Source organism: Onychostoma macrolepis, chromosome 04 (assembly GCF_012432095.1).
Source record: "Onychostoma macrolepis isolate SWU-2019 chromosome 04, ASM1243209v1, whole genome shotgun sequence".
Classification (NCBI taxonomy): domain Eukaryota; kingdom Metazoa; phylum Chordata; class Actinopteri; order Cypriniformes; family Cyprinidae; genus Onychostoma; species Onychostoma macrolepis.
The window spans coordinates 36,148,609-36,157,697 of NC_081158.1; the positions used below are offsets into that span (position 1 = coordinate 36,148,609).

At 36.9% G+C, this 9,089-nt stretch overlaps 1 protein-coding gene across 1 annotated transcript in view; it reads left to right on the forward strand.

The window, feature by feature from the left end:
- The window catches only part of LOC131538683 (lysine-specific demethylase RSBN1L-like), a 30,852-nt gene extending 28,974 nt beyond the window's left edge, over positions 1-1,878 (forward strand). The window contains exon 8 of the mRNA XM_058772702.1: positions 1-1,878. This exon is cut by the window's left edge and continues 1,451 nt beyond it. The gene's annotated coding sequence lies outside the window, so the exon portion shown is untranslated.
- The last annotated feature ends 7,211 nt before the right edge of the window (positions 1,879-9,089 follow it).

A 9,089-nucleotide genomic window follows, 5' to 3' on the forward strand; every position in this document is an offset into this window, starting at 1 on the left:
AGAATTCTTTTAAAGACTCTACAGGCTTTTCCATAGAGCTTATTTATATCAAGGGTTTCTTTGGTTCTGTTTGATTCGTCAGCACTGTAGTGTACATAACGATTTTTCTAAAGGAAATGTGTAGTGTGATTTATACTGAAATCAGAACCTCCTAATAAAAGGTTCCGTTTGTTGGATCGGTGTCGTGTCTGTGAACCTCGTCGGCCATCTAGCGTTTGCATGATCTGAAGCTACTGAAGAGAATTAAAATATCACGACATCGGTCTCACGTCCAGACCATCTTCTGGGGTGTGATTTTGATGCATTTCTGTTGATAGCAGTCTGTCTTTCAGTAGTCACATTACCAGTGCCTTCTTTCACCTCAGAACATCTCTAAACTACAGACTAAACTGTTCGGGACTCACTCTCTGAGTTTAAGTCAGGACTGAAGACTCATCTTTTAGCCCAGCATAACCCGTTCATTCCTCAGCTGTATTAGTCCGGTCTGACAGAAACACAAGTGAATGGCATCAGTGCTGATGTCATTCCTTCTCATCTGTCATTATATCCTTAGTCTCAGGTCTGATGAATTCGTAACTGTGCCGTGTGACCATCGTAAACCAACTATTATTGACTGTTGCACTGCTGTCTTCCATGCTTGAACCACTGCCGCGTCTAACCTGAGCATAATCTATATCAGCCGCATCAGTAAATCAGAGACGAGCCGCAGACACTTGTTTGTTAATGTTCATGTTCAGATTGTTTAGCCAGAGGCTGAATGAACCGTTTCGTTTCGCATTATGAAGTCTCCCTGATTAAACATCTTAGATTTAAAACTGCTCAAGTTTAAGGCATTATAGACACAACAGTATAGCTTTCTTTGAAGCTGCTTTGAAATTATATTTATTGTGTAAAGTGCTATATAAATAAATTTGACAAATTGGCTGTGGTCAGCACTAAATGCATTCCAGATTTATGAACTCGCATCCGGATTTATAAAAATATAAACTTGGCGTAAATATGTACGCACCATGCAGACATGCGTACAAACTCTTTTTCTTGGAGCGAGAAAAGTAAAGTAAACGACGATTTTAAACTTGGTTTTCATGACGATACACACATTTACATTAAATATTCCACTCTCATTAATGGAAATAAACACTGAAATTACAAAGTCATTACGCATAATTTTACGCATATTTGTAGTGGATGCGTTTGATAATTTTTCCTGTGGCGTGCTATGTTTTAATGACAGCGAGGAGTGCTATAGGTGCACAATAGTTCATCTTTAAATTAAACTGCAGATCTCATGTTATAAGAAAATAATTTGGTGAGAAAAATGATCAATGATGCGCACTTACTTCGATATTATGGCGGACACTGCTGGATTTGGTGGCCGAACGGTCTATTGTCCGGTTTGAATAGGTCTAATGATAATAGCTTACTGTAAAACCACAGCTTCACGAGGTGTTGATGGCATGTGAAGGAAACTACAACATTATGAAATATACCACTGTATTTGAAGGATACAACTAGAAGAAAGCGGAAAGATTTGCACGTTTCCTTTTTAAAATACTTTGTCAGTGACGCTGACAGTTTTATTTACATTGCAATAAATATAGGCCTATCTGTTTCCACTAAAAATAGCTAAAAGTTGTTTACCTTATCATCAAAACTGCATAAATTTGATTTGAATTGTTTGAAACGATTGAAATGCTATTTGGCCAGTGGAAATGAATGAGATTTAATCTATTCTAAAATATTTATCTGAGAACTCTTTTAAACAGTTTTTATGGATATTTTGATATATTTATTCTTAAACATAAGGATACAGGATGATTTTTAGCAATAAAAATTAATGTGTATGCAATAAATGGCATTTATAGTCTGTATCTCATATTTACTTTGTCTTGTGTCTTTGATGGTGTTAAACATGGTGTCATGTGGATGGGAATATGCATGGAAATGATATGCAAATGAGGTTATGCATAGTAAAACTAGGCATTGCAAGCTCCATATATGGTGAGTAGGGATCCTGACGGATTTATAAAGGGATTTTTGCACGGGTTCTGGCGTGCGCCTGGTTTTATAATTCTGAAAACTTGTGCGTACACAAAATCTAGCTTTTGTGCATACATTTTTAGGATGAAATCTACAGAGTTTTATAAATGAGGCATCTGCTCCTGCCAACACAAATGTTTAAGATGAATGGTGGTGATATTTATTTGGTATAACATTTGCAACTGGGTTTTATCACTTAATTAGAAGCACCAAAAATTAAATTGGGTCAGGTTATAGGGACCACTGAACAGACATTTAGAAGTTGATTTTAAAATGCAAAGTATGTAAAATAAAAATAAAGCCATGTAAACATCTGCATTTATACAACACTATAAGTGTGTCCCATCAGGTAATGAAAGGTTTGACACACACTTGTGGTCTTCATCCTCACGTGGACACTTGGGCCAAACACAGGAAATACGTCATATAAGCAGTCAAGTGATCAAGTGCAAAGACTGCAAGTGTGGGTGTTTGGACAAGGGGACAGGATTTCCTCGCTTTCCCTTGGACTAAAAATACAATGCAATACTGCCACTGTGTGGACTATTGGTATAACCTCACTATAAACATCTACCAGGCTCTGTAAGGCTGGCTTTACCTCCACCCCACCCTCGACTGTTTGTAATTACGTTACTTACACTTACATTTGTGATCTAATGTGGATTTTGGTCATTTAACGTTCTTGAGATATGTTATTTATATCCTTTTTATACCAATCTATTAGCTCAAGTCATTCTTGAGACATGGGACAAAACAGGTCCAGCAAGTGTAACTGCTATTCGGTTTAAAAATAAAAATATTTTAAATTTTAAATGTTATGAGGGATTAATAATAGAATGTATTTAACACAATCACCTTCAATTTAAGTTTCTCACTATTATACCAAATCTATGACACTTATTGTCTTCTCACTGCATCTAAAACAGTGTGTCCACAGAGAAGGGTCCAATCATTCATATGCTATAAAATGGATAGAAATGTTTTTTAATGATGAAAAAGACCTTGTTTTATCAAAAGCAACACTTAATAATACCTCATATCAAAGCAAGATTGACTTTTTGTCAACACCGTCAGACATTCATTAAAATATAATAAAATCAGGGAATATCAGGGGCAGCTGTTGCTCTAAAGGACCCCTCGCCACAGTCCTCCTCTGCAGTACATCACTGTCAGACAGGCTCTAGTCAGTTTTATAGTTGTAGAATATTTTAAATCCTAATGTTCATATTTCCTGGTCACAACCATGATATGTCAACACCATCTTCCAATTTCTGAGGAAATTATTTGAAATATTTAGATAATTTTATTCTCCTGAAGCAGGTTCCATTAGCATCTAGCATCAACAGAAAAAAACTAAATGGCTACTACACGAACTCCATTTGTTTTGTGAAAGAAATGCCAAATTTGTCAACGCCGTCAGATTTTGTGTTCCAATAATATATCAAAATACTTGAATGTGACTCGAGTAAAAGCTTTATAAACAATCACATACTCACTGTTTGTTGTGTTTGTTTTAATACAGTAATTGATTGATTCAATGTATTTGATAGTTAAAACAACTACAAATTCAGGTTTTCGTCACCACCGTCACCTCCGTCAGATGAATATTTTGATAATATTTCATCACGATATCTTACATTTGTTGTGGAGTTGTTGGTCACATGTGGAAGTATAATCTGTCTGCTAACATGAGAATGTGTTTTGAAATGTTAAAAACATCTCGAATGCTGTTAAAGATCAAGTTGAAATTTTATTATACAGTTCAAGGTAAAAAACACATTTTGTTAAAAAAAGAGAAAAGTTGTGAGGTTGCATCAAAGCATAGCTCAGTAGCTTAGTCCATATAAGATACATAAATATAGTTTCATTTGTCTGAGTACAAGGTTTTATTTTTTCAATTTTGCACCCTGTTTTGTCCCACTTCTCAAGAATGACTGAACTACACCAGCTCATCATTTCTCATATAAACATCCTTTATTGTTATGAAATATACAACACACAACTTATATCCTATTGTAATTGTGTGCTTATTAAATTTATTCTTCACGTGTAGAAACTCTGGGTTTGTTTGTTGTGAACAGAACACAGTGCAGAAGTGTAGGGGAAGCTCGAATTAGTCACTGCAACCGAGTTTCATCATAAACAGTGATTGAAGCTGGAATTTTAAATCTAACAATACACAGTTCGTCCAGATCGAGTAAGAGTGTGATGTTTTAAGGTGCAGTGAATGTGATACATGGGGTTGTCAACTTGGGGAAAATAAGGGACAATCGTGGTTTTTCATAGAAAAAGAAGGCACACAAACACACATGGATATTATATATATATATATATATATATATATATATATATACATATATATATATATATATATATAGAGAGAGAGAGTCTCTTATGCTGATCAAGGCTGTATTTATTTGAAACAGAATACAGAAAAACAGCAATACTGTGAAATATTATTGCATTTTCTAATATTTGTTTCCTGTTTTAATATACTTTCAAATATATTTTATTTCTGTGACACAGTGCTGATTTTTCAGCATCATTACTCCAGTCTTCAGCGTCACATGATCCTTCAGAAATCATTTTAATATGCTGATTTATAATCATTGCTGAAACTGTTGTTGCTTAATATTTTTTGGAACCTGTGTTACTTTTTTCAGGATTCTTTGATAATAAAAAGAACAGCATTTATTCAAAATAGAAATCTTTTCTAACAATATAAGTTTTACTATCGCCTTTTATATATTTAACACATCCTTGCTGAAAAAGTATTAATATCTTAAAAAAATTACTGACCCCAATCTTTTCAATAGTAGTGTATATTGTAACAAAATTTCTATTTGTGTGTGTGTATGAAAATGCATGTTTTTCAATTACAGGCTGCTTTTGGTGCTTGACACTTGTCATCTTGTGTTTTAAGAATAAGATCCAAGGTTAAGAATAAGCTGGAAGTTGCTTGATGTAAATTGTTTTATCTATTTAACAACATTAATAGGGAAAGATGACTTCCTTTATAAATCACGTCTTCCCTCAGATAAAATGCATGTTTTCTTGCGTTGCTGGATGTTGGACTCATGAAAACTAATCACTTTGTTTGCATTCGCCAAAACTGATTTGCCGAAGTCAAAACACAAGTCTCGCTTGCTGTGAAGCGGGACTAGCCGGCAGAGCATTCTGCTTGTTCTTAAAGCCTTTCTCACAAACAAATCAACTACTTGTCCAAAAAGAGTGATTAATTCTCAATTTAGAGTTAGTTATTCGTATGGTCTAGGTGGTCATATGGCATATGCCTTAAATACGGGACAAACGGCTTTAATACGGAACGCTTCTTTGATGCCTTAAATACGGGACGATTCCGTATTATTATATGGAATGGTTGGCAACCCTATTTTTTTTTTTTAAACCTTATTGAACAATATAAACTTTACAACCATAAATAGCCTGGTACAAAATGCTAAATTTCTTAATCAAATGGTTGGCAACCCTAGTTGTACAACAACAATCAATTGTTCAAAAACAATTGTACAACCTCATAAGATAAACACATTTCCTAAACATGGAAAGGCAAGGAGTGTTAGTGGAAAACAGCACAATATAATCAAAACCAGCCAAAAGGTGCCAATCTACTGCAAACCAGACGAAAAAGCAGAGGCACTGCTGGAATGAACTTTTATATCTGTGCTGTGGTGCATTATGGGAGGTGGGAGAAACCTAGTGCAGAGGATGAAAGATGGGTTGTTTGTTAATTTGAAATTTGAGTGCCTTACCAATGATGGAATTTGTATGCATGACTGAAAAATAATAATGGTTTGATTAGTGCATATAGTTTATAAATTCAGGTTTGGTTATTTGATGAAATTAATTTCTGTTTGCTTGCGTGACTGTCAATGGATTTGCTCATCACTATAAATGCACACTAGCTGGACTAGACCAGATTTCATTTAGATTTGAAGTTGTATGATCAAACACCGGAAAGAGTACTTGTTTTTAAATAGTTTGGTTTATGGTTTGATGAAAAATTAACATGGAAACTGCAAATAAGTAAAATTGAATCAAAATTTAGAATGATCATATATTTCATGCATACGGTTGCTAGTCACAATTAGGGAGCTAGTTGTAGTGCATTGTTGTGTATGTATCAAGCATTGATTCGTTCCTGCTTTGACTATGGATGCATTGCATATGGGTCAGCAGCTAAATCTTTACTGAAAAAATTAGATATCATACAATCCAGAGCATTAAGAATAGGTTGTGGAGCAATTAAAACATCCCCTGTGGATGCAATTGGGGTAGAAATGGGAGAGATGCCTCTTGAACTTAGAAGGATAAAATTGGCAATGACGTATTGGGTGAATCTTCAACAATCAGAACTCATCTCACTCAAAGTACTGGAGGAGTACTGGGAATATTCGTATGATGGAGGATGTAGTTTTGGGTGGAAGAGTAGAATATGGGCCAAGGAGTATGACATGGATAATAAGATCTGTCCTAATGTACCACTCACTGATGCCCCACTATGGAGAGTCCCTGAACCGCTTGTAGATTTGAGCTTACTAGACAAGCCCAAAAATGAATACATTGGAAAAAAGGGTAATGCTATTCTAAATAATACATTTTATTCAACATTACAAATATTTACGGATTGATCTAAGGAACCTGTTAGTCAAAAGGTTGTAATAGATGTATATATTCCAAAATTTTAAATACGAATTTGTCTGAAATTGCCTGATGACTTATCAGTATACACTGCAGAGTTAACAGCTATAATAATAGGACTACAATGGGTTGAACAAGTCAGACCAAATAAAGTGGTAATATGTTCAGATTCTTCTTCAGCTTTAATTAGTATTGCACATGCGAGGTCAGACAGAGAAGATTTATTAATGGAAGTGTATCTAGCACATGTTGGGGTATCTGGTAATGAAGTTGCTGATAAACTAGAAAAAAAAAAAGCACTAGGCAAGATGGAGGTGGATGTTAAAGTGCCTATGGGGAAAAAGGAGGCAAAGTCGATTTTAAAGAAAAAGTTAATGAATAAATGGCAAATTAGATGGGATAATAGTAGCACAGGGAGATGGTTATAGTATTATGCAGACAGTAGGGAGGATAAATTGTCAGGGAAGAAATAGGAATGAAGAGGTGTGGCTGTCTAGATTAAGACTGGGACATACAGAGTTGAAATCAACACGGGCACTTATGGGTTTACATGAAAATAGGTTATGTGATGTGTGTGGTGTATCTGAAAATGTATATCATGTGCTTTTTAGGTGTGGTAAATATAGTGTATATCGTGATATATTATTTAGTCACTTTGGGGAGAAAAGAATTACACAAAGATATTTTAGGAAAAGGTTTAATGGATAGACAGGTATACAAAGCACTATATGTGACTCAGGTTTAGGATCTAGATTATAATACGTGTGGATGCGAGTACTCTACCTAATCTGGGGCATGAAGAGCTAATTGTGAGTGTTAGAGGAGCTGAACACGCAGCGCTAGCATGAGCATGTGATCTGAGTGCCCAATAGATTGGAGAGAGTATGAAACATCCACAATATCTATATGTATATGTATACAGTATCTCACAGAAGTGAGTACACCCCTCACATTTTTGTAAATATTTTATTATATCTTTTCATGTGACAACACTGAAGAAATGACCTTTAAATGACATTTTGCTACAATGTAAAGTAGTGAGTGTACAGCTTGTATAACAGTGTAAATTTGCTGTCCCCTCAAAATAACTCAACACACAGCCATTAATGTCTAAACTGCTGGCCACAAAAGTGAGTACACCCCTAAGTGAAAATGTCCAAATTGGGCCCAAAGTGTCAATATTTTGTGTGGCCACCATTATTTTCCAGCACTGCCTTAACCCTCTTGGGCATGGAGTTCACCAGAGCTTCATAGGCTGCCGCTGGAGTCCTCGTCTCCATGACGACATCACGGAGCTGGTGGATGTTAGAGACCTTGCGCTCCTCCACCTTTCGTTTGAGGATGCCCTTCAGATGCTCAATAGGGTTTAGGTCTGGAGACATGCTTGGCCAGTCCATCACCTTTACCCTCAGCTTCTTTAGCAAGGCAGTGGTCGTCTTAGAGGTGTGTTTGGGGTCGTTATCATGTTGGAATACTGCCCTGCGGCCCAATCTCTGCTTCAATATGTCACAGCACATGTTGGCATTCATGGTTCCCTCAGTAAACTGTAGCTCCTCAGTGCCGGCAGCACTCATGCATCTCCATGACACTCCCACCACCATGCTTGACTGTAGGCAAGACACACTTGTCTTTGTACTCCTCACCTGGTTGCCGCCACACACGCTTGACACCATCTGAACCAAATAAGTTTATCTTGGTCTCATCAGACCACAGGACATGGTTCCAGTAATCCATGTACTTAGTCTGCTTGTCTTCAGCAAACTGTTTGCGGGCTTTCTTGTGCATCATCTTTAGAAGAGGCTTCCTTCTGGGACGACAGCCATGCAGACCAATTTGATGCAGTGTGTGGCGTATGGTCTGAGCACTGACAGGCTGACCCCCCACCCCTTCAAACTCTGCAGCAATGCTGGCAGCACTCATACGTTTATTTCCCAAACACAACCTCTGGATATGATGCTGAGCACGTGCACTCAACTTCTTTGGTCGACCATGGCGAGGCCTGTTCTGAGTGGAAACTGTCCTGTTAAACAGCTGTATGGTCTTGGCCACCGTGCTGCAGCTCAGTTTCAGGGTCTTGGCAATCTTCTTACAGCCTACACCATCTTTATGTAGAGCAACAATTATTTTTTTCAGATCCTGAAAAGAGAGTTCTTTGCCATGAGGTGCCATGTTGAACTTCCAGTGACCAGTATGAGAGAGTGAGAGCGATAACACCAAATTTAACACACCTGCTCCCCATTCACACCTGAGACTTTGTAACACTAATGAGTCACATGACACCGGGGAGAGAAAATGGCTAATTGGGCCCAATTTGGGCATTTTCACTTAGGGGTGTACTCACTCTGTGGCCAGCGGTTTAATGGCTGTGTGTTGAATTATTTTGAGGGGAC